The sequence below is a fragment of the Cyrtonyx montezumae genome, unplaced genomic scaffold, assembly GCF_038088225.1.
Source record: "Cyrtonyx montezumae isolate F1298 unplaced genomic scaffold, pur_monq_1.0 scaffold_10, whole genome shotgun sequence".
Lineage (NCBI taxonomy): Eukaryota > Metazoa > Chordata > Aves > Galliformes > Odontophoridae > Cyrtonyx > Cyrtonyx montezumae.
In genome coordinates, this window is record NW_027071826.1 from 56,563,570 (window position 1) to 56,585,588 (window position 22,019).

Consider the following 22,019-nt stretch of genomic DNA (forward strand, 5'->3'; position numbering starts at 1 on the left):
CTGCCCACTGGTTAGCAGGGCGTGCAGCTGTCCTGCCACAGCACATCTCCACGGGAGGGGCGTCCTGGTGAACCTCACTGCACCCCGCGTGTCCATGTTTAGTAAAATGAAGCACAGCTCGGTCCTTTGGGGTGTGATTTGAAAGCATTCCCCAACAGCAGCTTATTAACCCGTGGGCTGAACTTCAAAGTGTTCTTACGCTCCTTTGGAAATGCTCACCAGTGGCTCTTTGGGAGCTGGAAACCTTCTGCTTCTCCTTACACGGCCTTTTCCTGGCCCACAGGCAGCATTTCCCTTAGGCACTCAGGCAGGAATGGGACACTTGGTCCCCCCAGGGCACCAAGGGGCACTCCATCCACGCTGCAGCCATCCTCCTGGAGAGTTCAGTGTCCTTCTTTTCCCTTTCACTTTGCCAGAGAAAGCTGAAATTCAGCAGAAGCCGAAGAAATCGCAACAGAGAATCGCTGGTTTGCTGTGCTGACTGAGATCTTAAATAAATATTTAAAATAAATAACATTAGAGTTTCATTCATATGTTGCGTGAACAAAACACCACCCCCATCAGAGCAAATCAGAGCAGGTGACTTCTCCAGGTTACCTTCTGCAGTGTTCTGTGGGTAGCAGGGATGCTTGGCTGTCTTTCCTTGTGCGGTGCTCAGTTAATTCCCACCCTATGTGGGGTGGTTGATGAAGAGCTGAGAGCCATTGGAGCTCTCCCGGATGACTCGTAGAGGACCTTTAACCCTGGGAAAAGAGACACTGGTGAGTTTTAGTCCTGGCAGCCTAATATCAATCACATGAGCGTTCTGAGATTCTGCAAAGCCACAGCAATAGCAAGGGAGCAGCCAACCTGGACCAGAGCCAAGCACGGCTTGGGGCCAAGATACCTGCAGAGCCTGGAGGTCAGCACAAATGCCTCGAGGTGGTGCTCACCTGGAAAAACAGCAGCTGTCTGTCCCCGTGCGGCGCTGGTGGGATGGATGGGGACGATACAGCTCCCTCAGCCAGCTCCCAATTTCCCTCATTACCTGCCCTAAGCTTCTCTCAGAGATAAGAGGTTCTTGTGCAAAGCCACTAATTTAGTCCTGGCAAATAGAGAGAATAAGTCTGGATGCAAAAAGCTGGTGGGATTTCGACAAGATGCATGTCGAGGTTGGGCGACTAGTCTTAATTAGGCCATCTTTGTTTACGTTTGATGTTTATCAGCTAATTGGCATGGCAAGGTGTGAGTCACACTGCTTCCCTCTGGCATCAAATCCATTTGCGGGAGGAAAACTGGGAGAACAAATTATCCCAATTATAGGACACCCCACTGTGCTAATTGCCATCCCAGGGAGTCAGAGCCTCTCACCACTGCTGTGCCTGTGCTGCTCCCACCCAGCCCTGCACTTGTTGCCCAGTCCCCTGCCACTGCTCTCAGGCCAGGGCTGCCTCCTCCATCACCCTTTATTTTCCCCTTTACTTGTTCTGCCTAGGTGAGACCACGTAGAACACGAGAGACACATCTTCGTGCCTCCAGTGCTGTGATGCTAGTCAGGGCAGAGCCTGGAGGCTTGCTGTGATGGGGCTGGACCTCATCCTCATTGCTGAGGCTCATGGGCAGTGTTCAGACCTGCCTGGGCTCCTTCTCCATTCCCCACCTTTAAAAGCGCTGTTGGACCGCCAGCAAGCAGCCCTGTGCCCTGGTCTGTCCTCCCCTTCCTCAGCACTTGATTGCTGCAGTTCTGTGCGTACCACGGGCTGTAAAACTCCACCTTCCTTTCTCTGCCTCCCTCTCTCCCCACCCTACGGGATGATGCTGTGCCCTCATACCCTTTCAGTCCCTATAGCCTTTCCCCTATACACGAAGGGTCCAATGCGCAGGAATGTTTCTTGGCTGCCCTTGAGTTGAATGATGATCCTGGAGGCTTGGAAAAGCCACAAAGCTCAATGCTCGCTGTCTCCCTGTGTCTCTCTTGTCTTCCCTTCTTAGTAGGGGTAACAGATGGCTGAGGCTTTCACCAACAGTCCTGAACACATTGTCACTCCCAACTGAAAGTGAAATATTCAGTGGCATTTAAATTAAATAGACTCTAATGCTTCAGTAATATTAATTACGGTTTCATTCATCCCTGGCCTAATAAATCAACACATAAAGATAGGATGATCCCGTGGCTGGCAGCAAAGCAGGGCTATTCTGCCCTTTGTAAGGTTATGCACACAAAGCCCCCATTCTTACGGGGACATGATGGCCCCTCCAAACATCTGTGCTCAGCACCACTTGAGGAGAAGCCAAAGTGGTAACATTTAAACTTTTCTTGTCCGATTTGTCCACGCATCGGGGCTCAATTCAACAAGAACTTTCAGGGAAAATTATATAAAATGTGTTAAGTGGGCGAAAACTTCCCCCTGCTCGCTCTGCGGGTGAGCAGATTTCTTCCAGCAGTGCTGCCCACAGCCGTGTGCTTCATACCCTCACCCCAACGTCCAGGCCCAGGGCGAGGGGCACAGAGGTGCTACAGGAAAACCTTGCCAAAAAGAGATATTTTGGTGCTTGGGGAGGCCCATGGGCTACAGTTTTTCACACCATTTTTTTTTTTCCCCCGCATACCACGGGGGAAATAGACTCTGCACTTCACCAACGACAGGTTTTTTCCCCTCACAGCTATACATATGTAAAAGGAGGCTAATAAAACGGCTGAATAAAAGATCACTGCTAGTAAATCTTCCACAGACAAAACCCTCCACTTGTGATGCTTCAAAGCTGCCCGGAGCTACCAGTTTAGCCCAAAAGTCCCAACTCAGTGTCTCTGATTGGAAAATAAAAAGCCCTGTGGATAAAAACTTCACTCCAATTGTTATGCAGTGAATGCAGCGTTTACATACAGCAGCTTTACTTGACCAAGTGACTCCCGAGGACTGCAGTGAAAAGCCCGTCGCGATGTGGCTTGGCTCCTCTGGGAAGGCACTTCTGGAGGAGGGTTTGCTAGGAATAAAGGATGTTGGGATGAGAAACCAGTGCCTGGTCTTGTAAGGGCATCACGGAAAGCTGGACCAGTTTTAAAACAAAATGCAAGGGCAAAACAAGCCGCAGAGCTGCAGGGAGAAGCAGTGGGACAGCACTGTTTGGCAGCAGGCTGGGACAGGATGCAGAGGGGCTCACTCTGCTCTCCTCTGGGGTTGTGGAATCAGGGGCCAATGGGGCTGGCAGCGCTTTGGCTGCCCTACAAACACAGCTAGGGGAGCAGTTTTGGCACAACAGACCCCTGTGAGATGGGGAATGGCAGCGTGCCTGACCAGAGGTGCTTTCTTCCCATGCTTTAATGTAGCAAAAGGCTGGGTCACACAGCTGATGTAGGTGGGAAGTGGGAAGGGACAGCCAGGGCTGTGCTGCGGGCATGGGGCTGGGGGAGCCTGGCAAGGAGCAGCAGCTGCTGCTCCTCTCGGGGCTTGTCCCCTCCCCGTTGGACTTCACTGCCTCCACCAGCCCACGCCTCAAACTGCCCCGGGAGCTGGGCTGGCAGGGTCCCTCAGTGTTCCAGCTGGTCCGAGCCCACCACAGCAGCTGAACTGGGAGCGCCCGCTGCCTGGCATGTCCTAGTTCCCATCAGCTGGCTGGGGCCGTTGCAACAGACAGCCAGAGCACATGTTGCTCCAGCCCTGCCGTACCCAGGCCTCCAACTGAGGGGCTTGGGGTAAAAAGTGGGGCAGGAGCTGCCTGAGGATGTCAGGGTGTTCCTTCTCTGCCATTCACAGAAATCCCAAATGATTCTCTTCCGATTCCTAGTTTGGAATAATATTGAACATTTCCAGACTCAAAAATTAGCACCTGTTTGTGCAAACCAACTTTTTGCCCCACCTGTTCCCAGGAAAGTATTCCCTGTGGGTTTCAGGTGGGGTTTCACAGGTATCTGCCTGGAGTGAGGCCGCTCACAGGCACTGGAAGCTGCTCCAGCAACCAGAGGATGGATCTTCTCTCCGGGTAGTGTACAGACAAACTTGCTAAAACCATCATTCCCTTCCACCAGGCTACATGAACTCTGTACCACACCTCCACAGCCTCCCTACAGACAAGCCTCCTTTCCTTGAGGAGACTGAAGATACCCACTCCACTGTGTATTTTCAAACCACGAGACTCACTTGAATCAACAGTGTTGTTAAAACCTGGATAAAAGTTACCAAAATCCCCTGTTCTTAATCAAGGAAGTATTGCTCACTGCTCACAGAAAAGAAGCAAAACACAAAAGTTCACCATTCCCTTTCCAAACAGAGGCTGGCAGACATATTTCAGTAACACAAGAATCTGCATTTTGGGCCGTTAGGTTACGATTCCCAAAAGAACAACGTGCCACGTTAAGCCACTACTGCCTGTCCTCAGATTAGACCTTATGCAACCTGCTGTGGGCTAACATGAGAAAAAGTTGGAAAGCAACGTGAATACGGCAGAGATTAGTAGAGAACATTTCACTGGATTTATCTGAAGATACAATTTGTTAACATTTTTTTCTTCGTTGCTCAAAACATTCCCCGGTAGTTATTTTTAGTAATGAAATATACGTTTCCTAGTAAGACATTCTGCATTTAATAGCAATAAGAAATAACATTATCTACTTTTTATGATTGAAGATGAAGGAGTCTATTCTAATAGCTTCAGCTGTCAACACAAGGTCCTCCGGTACTACATTTCTTGGCCTCCCTGTTGTAAAAGAACATGCCTATGTAGATATTATTAATTTATCATTGCACAAAACAAAGTTTATGAACACTTAATATTTAATGTACTGTGAATTTAATAATAAAAAATTAAGACCCTACCTTACATCATTTTTTAGCTATCTGATTTTTATTCTTCTCATTAGCTCTTTATGGATCTATTCTGAACCATGGCTTGGGCTTAAAAGCAGTTAGTTGCATAGGCTGAAAGGTAAATACTTCCTCTCTAGCCCGGCTGAACACAGAGACAACACCATGATGAAATTAAGCACTATGGCATTTCTATCATGCATGGAACACAGGGACATAAACATAAATACAAACCTGCAGTGCAATTAGAGCAGCCACCTACGCAAACTGAAGACACGGGTCTTCCTGCTAGTGAAGACAGCAGACAGGAGGGATTTCTTTTCTTTCACAAGTGTTTGATGCTTTTGCATTACACTTTGCCAGTTACTGCTTCTCTAAGGGCTTATGCCACTTCTGTCCATCTGAGCTGCTTTAGCATAAATGGGATTAACTAAAAAGTAGTTACCTACAGCAAGAAAAAAATACCCAACAAAAACAGATCTTCCTTCTCATTGTGATTTTGGTTTCCTCAGTACAAATCTTGTTGTTACCTGCAATCCCTCTGGGTGCTCAAAAATAAAGCAGACTGGGGGCATCAACATGCCTTTTGGTTCCAGAGGCACTGCCTGGCTCAGTCCCAGCTGAGATTCTGGCTCTATTATGTCTCAATGCACATATGCTTATGGTATATGATTCTATTCCTACAGTAGGATTCATTCTAGATTTCAAGTACAGAACATGATTCATACTCATTTCTTTCTTTACATTTGTATTATCCAGCCTAGCTGTTGAGGGTTTAGTCAGAAGAATAATTAATGTTCAGTTGATAATCTGAATCCCAACAGCTCATCTCAGACAATGTTCCTTGACAGCAAATCCTGCACCACAGAGACTAAGGGACAAATCAGCAAATGTCAAGGCAAGGACTGCGTGCAAAAATGCAGCACATTCACTAACACACCCCCATCCATGCTGCCCTGCACTGCTGCACCACATCTGTAAAATAATCCACACTGCACCAGCAGCATGGCTGTACATAGCAGACATGTACTTAGGAACAAGGAATGCCAGGCATGTGCTTAGCTGGACGTTTGTGCATGCAAACACCCAACTTGCACAGCCAACATGCGTGTGCCTTTCAGGGTTTGCACGTCCCATGTCCCAAAGTAGAAGAGCTGGAACAAAACCAGAAAAGTAGTAGAGAAACCTCCATCTTGTTAAAAACCTGGCACCCATCTCGCTTTCTTTCTACATGAGACAGAAGGCAAATGTTCTCCAACAAAAGATAAATAATGAATATCAGAGCTGGAATATTAATATGTCTCAGTATGGGAAAGAAGCTAGATGAGCCAAAAAGGGAAAACCAACAGCAGAGCTCATGTCGTGCTCATGATCAACCCAAGCAGAGCATGCTAATAGGGATGTCCCTGGAGAGGAAAGTGCATGGGGAAAGAAAGGAAAGGTGACACTAGCCAAGAAAAGGAAACCTAGAAAGCTACCAGGAAAGAATTTGGAGTAGAAAAAACAAGTCATTAGGAATGGAAGAAAAAAGGAAAAATAGGGCCTGAAAACAACCATGTGTCTTCGGCCCACTGTGGAAGGAAGGAGAAGAAGACTTGTGTCTTCCACTGAGAATTGAGTTTGATGCATTGGTCAGTGAACGACAGCTGAAGCTGACCTTCAGCCAACTCCCCACCAGGACAGCATCCTGGACAGTGGGGCAGAGGGAGCAAGAGGAGGAAGGGGAGACCTTTTGGACTTTGAAGTTTCTGGAGCCCCATGTCTGGGATCTGTCCCGTTACCTTTTTGTGTGTGTGCCTAGAAACGTCCAGAATTGAGCATCTGAATGCAGCAGATCCAGAGGTGTTTTTGCATGACAGTAGGTGGCAGATGTTGGCACAGCACCCATAGTTACTTCAGGCCAGATGAAATCAGGAACTATACTCCTGCCCACAGTGCTGGGGGTGGGCACAGGGTGGTACACCCTACCTGCCATTCCTGCTGGCCCAGAGGTATCTTGCTGCTCCAGCATCTCAACAGCAGCACGGCAGCTACCAGAGGAAAATGATTCCAGGGAATAAATGGACTCAGTGGCAACGCGACACTATGGTGGCTGTCATCACCTAGGATGTCATAATCCATCCACCACTGTATCACACCACTGGCCCTTGCTCCATTCCTCACTGTTACTCTGCGTGGCTCCTGTGCAGCCCTGCCAGGGAAACATCCTCACAGGTCAGGGCTGGTGTGAAAAGGGGTTTTCTTCTCACAGTCTGCATGCTGCAAAAGAAAATTATTCTGTTCCTCCACTCTTCAAGGCAACAGGACAGCCCCTTGCAAACCTGTCAGTGACCTTTCTGTTACAGGTGGCTCTCAGTACAACACCTAGGGGACAGAGTTGCAAAATGCCACCAGGTACAAACTCTAAGAGAGTAAACAGCTCTACCAAATACGAAGAACGGTACCTTGGCTTTTTAAAAATCAAAACAAGAAAAAAAAACACTCATTAAAATAAATGAGAGTATTGTTTTGCTTCTTTTTTTTTCCTCACGCTCTACTGTTCTTGGAGACTAGGTCTGTTGCAGTAAATGACTGCACTGCTTGAAAACAGAGCAACACCAGGCTTCAGAGCCTTCCTGCTGAGGTTTAGACCAGGGTTGATCAGCCACATGGATTGCTCTGAGCGTGGCTAGCCATCCCTCTGTCCCCAGCTTGATGCTTTACTGCTTCACAGCCCTCTGTAAACACATGAGCATCTAACCTCCCTCCCAGGCAATAAATATCCTACCACAGATACAAGAGAACACACAAAACCTTGATGTAAGGACTAAGGACTGAAGGTCAAGTGTCCTAAGCAAGCGACTGTTCCTTGAAACCATTGTGATTAAAGTGCTGCCATATGAAATGTTGGAATACACGCACATAACTGCTTCCTGCAGGCGTCTTTTAAAAATAAAGCTGAATCCTTTAATTGTAAGGTTGGTGAGAGCTGCTTTGTAATTTGCAGAGGGTTTGTGTAATGCATGTACATATTTAGTGAGGGGTAATGAACCCTCCTTCACCTCCCATCCAATGAAGCATTAGCACCACCAGTTGGTCATCGAGCTTGAATAACACTCAGTCCAAAGCGCAGCAACAACAACACAAGAGCTTTGCTTGGGCTCTCAAGAGCAATACGTTGTGTCATCCAGATGTACTGCTTAGTTGGCCTGAAGTTGAGGCAAGTCACGTTAAAATTGCGTAGGTACATTTTTTCCTGGGTTTGTTACTGCACATCCCTGTGTTCCAACTTGAAATTTAAAATACCAGTTAAAGAATCAGGAAACTCTGAAGGACCTATCTGCTTTTTCCTACTATTACAGACTGAATAAACAGGAATTGCTTTCCTTTTTCCTGGTTTCTGCCTCCGTTTCTCTCTTCCCCTTTGCTTGCTCATGTACAGGCATTTCACAGTACTTGCAGAGATTTCAAGTCTCATTCTTACCTGTGTTAAAACTCCTGGCTTGCCTAAGGATTGTGCATGGAGTACCTTTACATCTGCTTTACACGTCTTCTTGGTTGTGACTGCAATCCGAGGAAGTCATGGAGTAAAGGAGAATCAGGATCACCACATACACAATGCTGCAACCATCACTCCTTGGGGTTAACTGGGCTAGCTGAGATGGAGAAAGGGTGGCAATCAACACTCAGCAAGGGATGATATCTCCTAATAAACAAAATAGGCTGTCAGTTCAGTGCTTACAAAGGAGGAAAACTCTATAAATGCGTCCCCTTACAAATAAAGCCATTGTAGGCCCTCAAAATCTGGCATCACTATTCAGCCCATGGCACCACGGTGGATCAGTACGTGGCAGTGCTCTGCTACATCTCACCTGGTTCCTTTCAGCTCTTGTTCCTGCTGTCCTCCTTGCTTGGCATGGTGCCTGGTGGGGGCGGCTGAGGCGGTACAGGCTAACACACTAAGGCAGGGTTGTCAATCTCAGAACCAGCACGTCCAACAAAAGGCAATGCCCTGGACATTTTGAGTTGTTTTCATATCTTGCTTTCAGGTGGGTGCAGAAATCTTAGTGATGTTACACCAACAGAGGCAAGATGTTGCTCCTGCCACCCCTGGATGCTACCATCACTTTGAAGGACCCCTGAAGGACGAAGGCCTTGGTGGGCAAGGCAGGTGATAGAAAGAAAAAAGCACAAAGAATCCGCTTTTCTTATCAGAAAAGTTCTGGTACTCTTTGTGGCACACCTGCTGCTTGCTTTATGAAATACTCTCCAAGGCTACGCTTGATATGCTTGTACAAATAAATATACCACAAAACCTTTTTTGTTTCCTCTTTGAATTTGCTTTCACCTTCCCTTCTTCCTCAGTCGAAATAAGTTTTGATTCTGTGATATTCCCACAAAAACATGTAATAGTTCAACAAAAACCATCTGTGATGCCCTTACCTTTTAAGATACTGCCAAGAGTCAAAATGTATAGCAATATACTACTGTTCTCAGGATGACTTTGTGTCTGACGCTGGCACAAAATCTTCCCAAAGGAAGGAGCTTGCTCATGGGAGCAACACCAGAGCTCCTCACTCACTCAAGCACTAGCAGCATTCTAGCCCTGCCTCTGCAGTAGGTATGGGGTTTGTAAAGATTTTCTTTCAAGAGCTTATTAAAATTGAAAAATTATGCAGCCCATTGCCAAGTAGTTTCTCCCAGGTTGTACAGTGCTCAGATAGCATATCATTTCCATACCCAAGCTCTCGGCCACGCAGACTGTTCCTGTGAAGAGGCTGGGCAATCTTCAGTGCCGTGCCGTGCTCAGAAGTGTCTCTCAGACTGTAAATATTATATGCTGCTGCAAGAACATTTGAATGGTAATACTCAAGCAATTACTTTCCTTTCAAGATCATTAAACACAAATCTGACTTGTATTTTAATAGGACTGCCAATGTATTTAATGGGGGGCAGTAAAGGGTAGTTTTTTTCTAATGGATGAATGTTTATATTATTATCCACTCTGAGAGAGCACATTAGGAGGAGACTGGATAACGCTCATGTGTTTTGCCTCAGTCCTTTTTGCCCAGTATTCAATTTTTTTCTCAGTTTTGCATCTTACAATCTTAAGGCAAAATTGCATCCACAATAAAATCTACCACTGCACTCCACTTATTAGACACAAAAAGCCATAGAGACGCTTTTTTTTCCCTGCTAACTTCAGGAAAGGTTTTGCACGTACTTCAGAGCAAGTGGAGCTCTGTACTGCACGATGCTCCTACCTGTGCTCAGCATCCAGGATGGAAAAACACATTTCAGTGAGGTCAGTGCTTCCTCGTCAGTGTGCATCCATCCATGGAGGTTTGCCGGTTGAACCTGCATCTGGTGAGCCACCTGTATGCTCACTACCATGTTTTGTGTGCAAAACTTGATGTCTCCCTGGGAGGTAGTCATGGGCAGAAGTTACTACAAAGGTACCAAGCAGAATTTGGTAGAGTTTATAGGTCTGCATTGTAAGTGTTGTGATAAAGAACATCAGAAAAGTGGCTCCAAATCCAGAGCTCATTAAAAGAAGCCCAAGAGTTACAGGGCAAAGTGAGGAAGAAGGCCTTACATTGCCCTCCATTCCAATGAATGGCAGCAATGACCGAGCAGGAACAACTACAGGACTGCATTTATAACCAGGACTTATCACAGTAATAAATGGAATGATAACAGTAGGAGCTTTGAACTGTTTCCGCGAGCTGCAAGCAGTAATAATGCAGATGAGCACTGTCAACAAACTGCCTCACCTGAGGGCTGGAGAAATCCCATTGCATCCACATACCTCGCTTCGTCATCGGTGCAGAGTGGCTCTGCTGCATCAGCCCCTCACACGCTTGCCAAGTAGAGCTTCTCCAGGGCTTTTTTCAGTGAAGCCCACACCTGCGAGGGCAGCCAAACATTTAGAGCACCATATACAGAAAACAGAAGATTCTCAGAGACGTGTATGAATCCAGAACCGTACAGCTCACCTCTCTCCCCAGAGAGGTACTACAGACCCATGGCTGCTGTATTTGAGACTGCTATTATAGAAAACTGTTGGCAGTTTCTGGGTTAAGGATGGTTATCTGGAACTCACGGATAATTTAGTCCTCTTGGCTTGCAGAAATAGTTTGATATACTCTTTAAATAAGTGTATAACGAGATTGATGTATGTTGTTTGTGGGTTCAGATGTTCTGAAAAGTGACATTTCTGTATGGCAAAGAATAAGGCTTAAAAGGGGATATTATTTGTAAAAGCACCAGCATGCACAAGCAGTGTTTATTTACCATTTAAATGCCTCATTTCTGTTCTGGCTGTCTGTGCTATAATTTGCACAGGCACTTAAACTTGAGTATAAATAAATGCACAGAAGTAGCGTTTCAGCAGAGTTAAGATGAGGAAATCAAGCGCTAAAAGATGGAGGTCGCTCCCGCGCCGCCAGTTCAGCCATCTTACCACCTCTGGCTTCTGCTGAGGTCTCCTTTAGCAGCAAGCACGAAGCCACCCATGCTTGAAGGGCTTGCTCAGGCTGCCAGGCTGAAAACGTGGCTGCAGTTTAGATAGCCAAGCACTGGCTGGCATTTCACCCCTACACATGGGAAACTGCTAAGGGATTTGATTTAGTAGTTGGGTAGGGATAGTGATAGGAGGATGGTTGGACTAGATGATCTTGTAGGTCCTTTCCAACCTTATGAACCTATGAACGCGCAGAAAGGCTGCAATGAGAGACCCCAGGCAACTTGCCAAGAAGTTCAGGTTGGGAATGCCTTCCTCAGCTCACCTTTGGGCAGAAGTGAGGCCCGCTCCAGCAGAGGACAGAAAGACACCCAACCCTTAACTTCACGTGTCTATTAGATAGGTTGGAGAAGTTGCATCTTTTCCTCTCATTACAGCAAACCTCTCTCTTGAGCTCATGAGAACAGGCAGTAGGATGAGAAAAGGGTGTAAGGACAGGTTATGCCACTTGCCACGTCCGTTCTGTGCTGGTCAATAGGGAACGTGCCCTCCCTAACGTGTCCTCCTCCACCACTCTGGCATGGATGACTTGTGCAGCACAGCCATGCTGTCTTTGGCAAACACAGGCAGCTGGCATCACCCTGCAGGGGCAGTGGCAGCAAGCTGCTAGGCAGGAGGAGCCCTTCACACCCCTCATGGAAAACACTGCCTCTCCTGAGAGCCCTGTGAAGCACTGCCAGATGGAATGAGCATGGAGCTGAGTGTGCACCAACATCTGGCAGGGCAGCTTCAGACCTTTAGTCTCACATGATGTTTCTACACTCAGGGGAAGCCACGTTCGGAAAATTCCATCTTCTTTGCTTCTGCTTTGATTGCATCAAAGAGCAAAGCCCAAAGTGAGCCACGCTGACGTGGAGAGGAGATGCTGTTTGTGGTCTGCCTTGGAATAAAAAGTGGGAACCACAAAGCATCAGTGCTGTTCTCCTCACTGGGACCCCTTGATGAGGAGGTATGTTTTTCTTCCTTAGATCAGGCTTTTCTGCTAAGAACAGTACAGTATTATTTAACATACATATTGTCACTGCAAAAGCATTGTCTTGCATCTCGCTTCACAGCAGGGTATTCTAACAACACACAGCTGTCTGTTTTGCAACTGTGAGGCCATACCTCTTCCTGCATGGAGTGAAGTGGCATGAAGCAGCATGTGGGCAGCATGCAGGGTTACAGCAGGCAGCAGCATCGAGCTCCCTGCTGCTGCATGGGAACCTGCATCCCACACAGCACGGGCATGAAGGTGCAAAGCTCCCAGGCCTTTCTTGGCCCTGGTCCTGCCCATGAACAGCTGTGTGTGTCACTCCTTGGCCAGCTACTGCTAGATACCACAACTGCAAGGTATTTGAGAGAGAAAGATAAGTCGTCTTTAATGATCAATGGGAAATATCAGGTTATTATTCCTCCCTTGCTTCCCTAACAACCTTCAAGCTTTGCCCACAGCAGTACGTTTGTTCTCAGTCATATTTTGATTTACTGACAGCGAGCTTTGGGAACAGCCCCCGTCATTACTGACAGCCATGGTAAGTAGCCTATTGACTTCAGTAGGTGGGGAATTTCACCCCTTCTATGCGCATGTGTGTATATGAGTGCCTTTTGAAAAGCACTAGGCATACATTAATGCTAATAACTAAGACCGCTATTCCTTTGCCTGTGTCTGATAGGCAGCAGGCAGAGTGTGAACTGCTCTATGTATCAATTAAATGAAAAATAAATAATAGGGAGAAAGTAATATCTTTAACAGTGTATTCACTGGCACATACATATTTATTAGATTGCAAATGTAATGCTGCTCATATTGTTTATGTTCATCACGAAGCCCTAGAGTCATTTATGGTATCATGGTTTAAATTATGAAAGTCAGATGCAGTAGCACGGCCATACTCCTCAAAGCAGGCTTGCTGAGAAAGCTCTGCTTTTTATTTTTTATTTCATTCACACAATTGATCCACTATTGGTGTGAATCTTGCATGGAACACCATTCCAATCTAAGAGAATAAAATCAGTTTCTAGACTTCTTTCATCCCATCTTTAAAAACAAGCCAAGTGGAGGCAGGGTTCGTTTAATGAAGGTGTGACGTGTGGGTGAATCAGGAAGCACAGCAAAAGCGTGTGCAATTTGCAGGATATATAAGTAGCAAGGAGATTGTCTCTTAAAACATGGTTAAATAAGTAAACTCTGCCTAGGGAAAAATATTTATTTACCTAGATTGACAGCAATCGGGGTAAAAAGCACTCAAGATAAGTGGCTCTTTAGCCAACTTTAATTTGTTGATGGATGGATTGATGGGAGGATGGTCAAAGGAATGACAACATAACTCTCTGTAATGGAGATATCCTGTCTGCTGGAGTTTGTAGTACCATTTCGTCTAATTATTTGTGATCCATCTATGAGCAAACTTTGCTCCCAGTGAGACAAGTTGTCATTCCTTTTCTTTAAATGGAAATAAGAGGAAGTAGAATCAAGAATAATTAGAGCAGAGGATGCTTACGTTTTCTGCAGTCAAAAATACATACAAAATCATGCCTAGTGCTTAAAGACAGTTTACAATATTAATTGAAATAGTTGTACATTCTATCATGCAGTTTGTGTGAGAACAGATGGCCCATTTCACAAATTAAGCCTTGTTTTTTCACATTGTTTCAACAAAATAAGGGCGAATGAATGCTGATATTGCACGTGATCTCATGTTCAAATCTTGTAGCATTGGTACAGGCTATGCTTTTCTCGTGCAAGTTAGTGGGAAAGCAAGAAAATCAATCAAAGGTGAATGCTTGCAAAGCATCCTGAGGAACCACAGAAATATTCTCCCGCTATTACTGCATGCACTGCAAAAGCAAAACCTGCCAATCAAGCAGCACAAACTGATGTCTCAGGTTTTCTGATCTAGCTGAAAAACACTTGCTCCAGGACTAGCAATAGCAAAGCAAATACCAGTAGCTGCTGCCCTAGCCAGAGGGGCACGGGCCCCACAGCATAACCAAGAGCAGCCAGGAGGCTGCTCCAAGTTGACACAGCCAATTCTAACATTTGCTTTCCAGGGATGGGGAGCCTGCAATGCCTGAAAACCCAGTTCTTCCTTAGCTTCCCAAGATTTGAGCCATCCAAAAATAGGGATGGTAACTGGAAGCCGTCAGCTCCTCTGAGTGCAACACGGTGGGGTAACTGCAGGCATGACCCTACCACCCAATGCGCTGCTGCACACTTTGGATCAGCCTCAGCTACACAACAAGCACATATGTTGCCACAGGAAATTTAACGTGGAAGGAAACTAGCCTAGATTATAGTTTATAGTTCTTTTTAGCAGGACTGCATGAAGCTAATGACACAGAAGGCCATTTGGGTTGAATAGTGAAACTGAAAGACGCAGCACCTGCTTTTATGCTTCACGAGTTACTGAAATACCTCTTCCTTTCTAAAATGCAACACAAATGACAATACAAAAAAAAAAAGAAAGAAAAAAACCCTCCACAATGTCATTGTCAAGGTTATTAAGGCAGGGTTCATCAGTGCACTGAAAAATGAAAAAATGATATGAGAAACAGAAAACATCATTATCCCATTTCTAAGCCCTTGGCGCATCCATATCTGTGTCAGTTCACCGCACTCCTGTTCTCACCACGTACAAAAGGGGATAGCGATAGGTTTTAGACAAGAGCAATGAAAATGATCCCAAGCATGGAAGAACTTCCATGTGAGAAGAAACCAAGGAGTATCTATTTATCCTGAAGAAGACTCCCAAAGGAAAAAACACGGCAGAGGTGTGAAGAAGACAAATGAAGACACGAAGTACTTCAGCAGACAGATGAGAGGAGTTCAGAAACAAAGTGCCCAACTCAGCTGGAATCTAACATTTTTGGGGCCAGTGTGCAGCACGTCCTCATCCCCAGCCCATGTCATCTCAGACAGTAGGTATGGGCAGGGATGTGGTGCCACCTCTCCAGGGGAGCCCCCAGGGCAGCTGCCAGAATCTCAATGGAGCCTTTTTGTCATGGACACAGTGCACACAATTCAAACATTGCATTTACTCTCTAGCATCTCCCCTCACCACTCTTCAAATCAAGCAAAAAGCCCTGACTCAAGCAAAAAAAATTTACCAGTGGAAAAGGAGCATTGCCAGAGACCACGAACCCCTGTAGAGATTTTACTTTTGCTATTGATTTTATGCGTGAGATGCTTAGCGACTCTGATAATATCTGACAGGAGAAGAAGCCAGAGAGAGAATAGAAAGGTTAATACAGTAACAATGTCATCAGGAAAACTGGTAAAATTTTCAGAAATTGTGGCTTTAAATCTGACTGAAATACCTCATTGTTTGGGAAGCTGACAAGTGTTTTGACAAAATCATCCTTCTCCCACTGAGGAATTTTAATTTTTTATTGTTATTTTTGCAAGACAAAATGGGATATAATAGATAGCTGTAAATGCTTCAGAAAGAGAAAAATGGAAATAGCAGAAATCTAAGTGGTTAACTGAGATCTTCACAGTGAAAGTACTTCTATTTCCTATTGTGCTAACAGCTTGCTCATAACTTTGGCAGCATTGGTATTAGTGTGTTAAAAAACCTCATCCAAAAATAGTTTCTGAATAAAGAGGTCTCTGAATAACAGCACTGCTCCTCTGGGACAGCACAAACCAGAAGGCAAGGGGATGGGCACAGCACAGCCTCCGCTTCTCTGGGACTTTGGAAGACGTGCAGCCAGACCTGCCCTCTCCAACGAGCCCTGCCAAGAGAGGTTGCCCTTACAACACATCAACCCACTCAAAAGAAAACTGGGAGGGAGCCAAATGTGCTCTAGAAGGATGTTCCTTCCAAGGGTAAATAGCTTTTAAAAATGAATAAACAGCTGAAAGCCTGGCCAGTGTTTGGGTAGTCCCTCAGTTTGGTGGCCATCCTAGCCCAATGGGTAGGATGCTTTGCAAGGATTTGAATGTGGTAATGCTTTGGCACGGGCTGCCCACGGAGGTGGTGGAGTCACTGCCCCTGGAGGTGTTCAAGAAATCGGAGATGGGGCAGTGGGGGACATGGTTCAGAAGGCACGGTAGGGAACGTGTTGATGGTTGGATGAGATGATCTTAGTGGTCCTTCCCATCTTAATGATTCTACGATTCTATGAATTCATGTCTGTTGCTTCCTGATAAACACTCCACATCAAGTGGTCTTCAACATAAAGCATGATAAGCTGATGCCTGTCAGAAGTGTAGATCGAGGCAGCTCTGAAGTCTGAGCACGAGCGCAGCATTTATGGCTCCAGCTGGGTAATGTCAGGACCTCAAAAGAGGCAAGGCAGGTTTGAGGTTTGCCCTTCTGGTCATACCATTCCCCACCATGCATTGTCTAGAGACCATGGACCTCACACCAGGTCTTATACTCATGGCCTGGTCCTGAAAAACAAGGAAGTAACAGGTCTGACCTGTGCTGAACTAGGTCTGTACTAAGACTTTCCCCAGACATCTAGGTCTCAAGCATTTGAACAATGCATTAGAAGCACTTATTCATTAAAATATAGTGCTTACTATACAATTACTTGAGCATTGTACGTCAAGAGACTAAAATGTCTTTCACATTTAGTTCAGCAAGACTTCCCCCTGTAACTCTAACACATTCTATTAGGGAATGCACTATAGCTATTACAGAGTTAGAGGACCAAAAAAATACACATTTGAAGTGACTGTGCGAAAAAAGTGAATGGGGGTGAAATATAATTAGCTGAGGCAAGGACAAGTAGGTAAGTCTCCACGGTCATAATTTATGTGAGATATTGTTATAGTTATTACCATGCAATTTAACAGGAATACACCAGAGCAATTTTCGTATCTTAAAACATGCAGAAGCACTCACATATGTATGAGAAAAGTCTCAGAACTCAAATCATCCAAAATAATCAAGAAAGTTATTATCATAAACAGCACAATTAACACAGGGATCACAAGGGATCAGTCTCCAGTTCTGATAATCTTAAGAGAAAGCAAAAGCATTATTAAAACTTCTGTGTAGAAGTGGAAGCTACGTTCACATGTTTGTGCACATCACCAGCACTCTCCAGACTATATGTCCCTCCTTTACTGTTCTTTCTGAGTTCCAGAAGCAACAAAATTAATAGGTTTTAGATCTTACAGGTGATCAGAGGATACATACGGTGCTGAGAAAACACTTGGACTGATCTTACCATTTAATCTTTTTTGAAGCAGAGAAGAAAATTTCCAGTTAACACAGCTGAGAAGGAGAAGGTGTGGAAACTATGGGCAAGTTTCTGGAGTTTCAGATCTGTGAAAAAAAAATAAATGCTGCTTTACGTGGGTCTGTACTGCCATCCACAATTTATAGGCTTCTTTCTAGTGTCGCTGTCAATATAGCATTGCTCCCATCAGCTGTATAAATTATTTCGATCAGTAACGTGGAGCACACTGCCACCATTTCAACAAAAGGAGACATTCATCATTTTAATTCTCACTTAAATTGCTGAAGATTATCCACTGTCCGTTAGATTTCAACAATATCCAAATGTAAGCTGTTCTAACCATATATTAAAATACAGTCACCAGCAACATTCAGAACTATCTGAAAAAAAATCTCTCTCCCACTCCAATCAAGTTTCTACCTCCATGGGAAGTTTTTTTCCTCTTCAGTCCTTGTACTCACGTTTTCACTTTCAACTTAGTACACAGCAGGACCTCATAGCTGCCTAGCTGAGGTGAGTAGCTCGTGTATGCATGTATATACACAATACATACGGCTTAGAAAAAATAGTCTTTTAGGGGAGCATGGGAATAAGCTGCAAATTCTCCTGGGGTTTTAGTGTTGTCTTGAAAAATCTGTTTCTCATGTATAAAAATGCTGTCTCAGATCTAAATCTAAAGAGAGCACTTCAGATTGAAGTTGAAAAGTACTGCAGCTGTCAGTGCCATTTCTGGCATTTCCAGATCACAAAATCATTCTCTATCTCCTGGTCATGCCCTCAAATCAGAGCAAATATCCAGATAATGCACATTAGTGGTTTTATAATTTCCATGTTGAGCCCAGAGGTGAGTTTGGAGCCTCTCAGAGTTAGGGAGGCGAGCCTTGTTAGTCCAAATCTGCCTTCCCAGCAAATGACTCTCCACAGTTATAAGAACCCAACAAATCTATGAATTAAGGCTTACACATGTTTGTTTAGACCCCGATTGTATATGCATCAGACAAAGAGAGCCCATTATGTTATTCTAGGGTTTTGCTTTTTTTTTTTTTTCATCTCTTTTTATCTAATACCGTGCCAGTCCATGTCTGTAAAAATCTTCTTCTCCATTTGCTGAATCATGCCTGGAATCCATATTAGAAGTCAAGTGTGAAGAAAAAAAACGGAGGGGAAGATGCGCTACAGGCAGCTGTTGTTGCCAATGCCCTTTCTTTTCCAGAAATAAAAGTCATACAAAAACTTGCTAGGCCTGTAGTCCTTACTATCAGCATTACCTCCCTTCAGATCTGTAAAAGGGCAAATCTTTTCCTTGCAACGGCATTAACCTATCTGCAAGGGTTTGGAAATGGGCTTTCTGTCCTTGCCATAGCTTACAACACAACGTGCTGATCCTACACGCCCATGGTTTAGCATGTCCTGTCTTTAGCATCAGGACCTATGTAACTCTAAAAATGAGCAGAGGAACAGCAAAGCCTGACATTTGCTGGGACGTTTGCTCTGCTCTAACCCAGGCACCAAGTGACAGAGTGAGGGAAGAGCTACTGAGAGCTCTTCAGAGGCAGATGTTACAAATACACAGCTACTTCAGAAGGTTGCATAAGCCAGTATTAATATGAATACATCGGAATATTCTTACACAATCTCAAGTCAATAATTAGACTGCTAATTGATGAGACACTTACTCTTGTCTCAGTAAGAGCCCTGATCCCAGTTTTTAATCATTGTGCAACACTCCTTGAATGGAAAGCAAGACAGGTAAGCACAATCCCATTCAAAGGATCTACTGCTTGTTTTGTAGATAAAATAAATAAATAGAGCTAGATACTTTTTGTAGCAGCACCTAAAATGCTTAATGTATGTACTGTTCTAGCTTCTGGACCAAATCTAATTCTATTCCTTTTTCACAGACCACCAACTCCATAACCTTCTTTCATCACTGTGAGGCACCAACACGCTTCTCTGCATCTCCCAGTACACCCCCAGCCAGGCAGCTGAAGCCAGCACTGAGTGGCACTATTTCCTTCCCTTATTAGCAGGGCAATAAGCACATTCTCAGATAATTGGGTTTCAGGAGCCACACGCTCCTGTTTCTGGCTGAACAGAACTAACTTCATCACACTTGCTGATGAAGAGCTATCACCATGTATTAAAGAGTCATAGAATCCGAGGGGTTGGAAAGGAGCTCTGGAGATCATCTAGGAAAGCAATGTCATATGGAAACACCATATATGCACAACCTGTTCTTACACTACCACAGGCACTTGGTATGGCCACTGCTGGAGACAGGAAGCTGAAATATTCCTTGCTCTAAGTTCTTATAACTGTTCTCATGTCCCAGTTAAGTCACACTAAAAGTTTTTTTTTTGGCTTCACATGGGCAAAAAGCACGTGCTTAACTGTCCAATTTTTTTTTAGTAGTTTTACTGGTCTTTCATATTTCAGTTACCTCTTACATCTATACCTACAAAACATCAAATTTGTAGTGATGCATAAATTCTTATTCTCCTGTGTTTTGGATGGATTACATCTTCAGACAACATCAAGGGGGGATGGATTCACCTCTACTTCCATAATACACCTGAGAAAGCAGCAACATATCCAGAGCAATTTCTCCACCTTGCTGCTCTTTTCACATACAACTCATCACACCTTATTTGTTTTATTACTTACAATATTTTTTTTTGTGTTTTCTTTACTTTTCACTTCTATGAAGTTATATAAGGTGATTAATGCTCTCTGACTGTGTAAAGGCTTCACTTGATTTGCAAAAAAATAATTAGAGAAGAAAGAAACCGCCCTTAGAAAAAAACGTGAGACTAGCTGGAAAAATATGTCTTGGGCGTGGGAATGTTTGCACAATACTTTGGGGGAAACAAATGTGGTGATTTTGTTCTCCTGTACTTGTTCAACGAGGACCTCAGCGAACAATATCTCTTCTTAATTATCAGAAACAAACAAAAAAAATTCATTAAGGAATGCTGGCCAGTACATTCACCTGAATTAAACTTCTCCATAACTTTTGACCAGACAGGGAAGTCCTTCCCCATAGCTTCAGCATTTGTCAGAGGGTTTGGTTCAGTTTCAGTGGACAAATCATCAGTCTGGCATCTCCACACCCAGGTGGGAGTGAAATAAGGACCAGCCTCTGCCAAAATAATAACAATATTAAACAGAGATCTGTTAACTAGTCCTTGAGCACAGCCACTTCCTCCTTCAGAGAAAGAGGAAACCAAGGGGAGAGTTTCAGAAAACAACAGCAACATAACGAAACCTATTGGCACTTACAACTGCCACCTCTCAGCAGGGCTTTCCTACTTTAGTAGCACAGACCATATAACTTGGGACAGACTTCAAAGATATTTTGCCCCTTTCCATGGGATTTGGAACAGTAGTAGTTTGGGGCAGTGAGGCCGTGCAATACTCACTGTTCACAGAGCTGTCCTGAGTTCTGAGCTTAAGCATAAGGAATTACTTGACTCAATGCATTATGTGAATCTGAAATAAGACTGACACCACAGAGTTCTAACTTCACTTGCTTGAAAGGGTATCCTCCTAGAAATATTTTCAGTAAATGTCTAAGATTACTAGAGATCTCAGAAAGGAACCCATTCCTGCAAATTTTCCCCCTAATTTTCAAGATTCAAGGCTTTTAGCTGGATTTAGGTAGTACCTATTAGCATGACAGGGGAGATCACTAGAACTGTGTTGGTTTACATAGTACTGAGCAACTTGTCACACCTGATAAGAATTACGGACCACAGTCCCACATGGGTACAACTGTTTCATGCTAAGAAATCAGTTCAACCTAACTTTCTAAAAGAAACACTCTAAGAAGTCAGCTTCAAATTAGGTCTATCTGCTTTTCCATCCCAGGAGTACTTATCTCTGTGCTTAAATTTTTTTTATATGTTTATAATTATTATTATTTTTGCACATCAGCTCCATTTATTTCCATTGGTCACATCAATAAGTTTTTACAGTTCCATGATGACTAAAGCCCATTTCCCAGCTATACTTTTCTTCTCAATGAGGTGCTGCTGGCCAAGAGCTCACGAGTGAGCAGTGCACTGTTCCCAAGATAAATGGAGGTTTCCTCACTGACCACATAGAAATCCAGATGTCAGAGGGATGTAAAGGGTAAGGGCTGGTGATGCAGGCACAATTAGCACGCACTGCACCTGCAGACTTGCAGCAGTTATTAACACTGCTTAGGAAAAAAGGGTCACAAACAGAGATGTCAGACTCTGAGACTCCTTAGAAAATTATGCTGTCAGCAAAAGGCCAGGCAGACCCCTGAGATGGGAGTGCATGCCAGGAGGTTCCTTTTGCTGGGAATGCAGAGTTTTCCCCTTAGGGACTAGGGGTTGGCAGCTGCACACCTGCCTCCCTCTGCAGCTTTCTGAGTGCCTCCCCAGATGGGAATGTTTGCTGGAGATGGCCCATGCTGCTCTGAGCAGCTCCCCAAGCCCTGTGGCTGCTGTCAGGCAAAGGAATAGCAAGTGAAACAGCATTGTTTCATTTCATTGAAAGGAAGAGGATAACACAATGGATAAACCAACCTTTGTAAT

The 22,019-nt window shown here is 44.6% G+C and overlaps 1 long non-coding RNA gene across 1 annotated transcript; it reads right to left on the minus strand.

Moving 5' to 3' along the window:
- Nucleotides 1-634: 634 nt before the first annotated feature.
- Nucleotides 635-9,740, minus strand: LOC136060965 (uncharacterized). The gene is made up of 4 exons (XR_010623407.1): nt 9,501-9,740; nt 8,633-8,899; nt 8,245-8,416; nt 635-743 (listed from the first exon to the last, which is right to left on the minus strand). It is a non-coding gene; the product is annotated as an uncharacterized LOC136060965 (long non-coding RNA).
- Between the last annotated feature and the right edge of the window lie 12,279 nt (nt 9,741-22,019).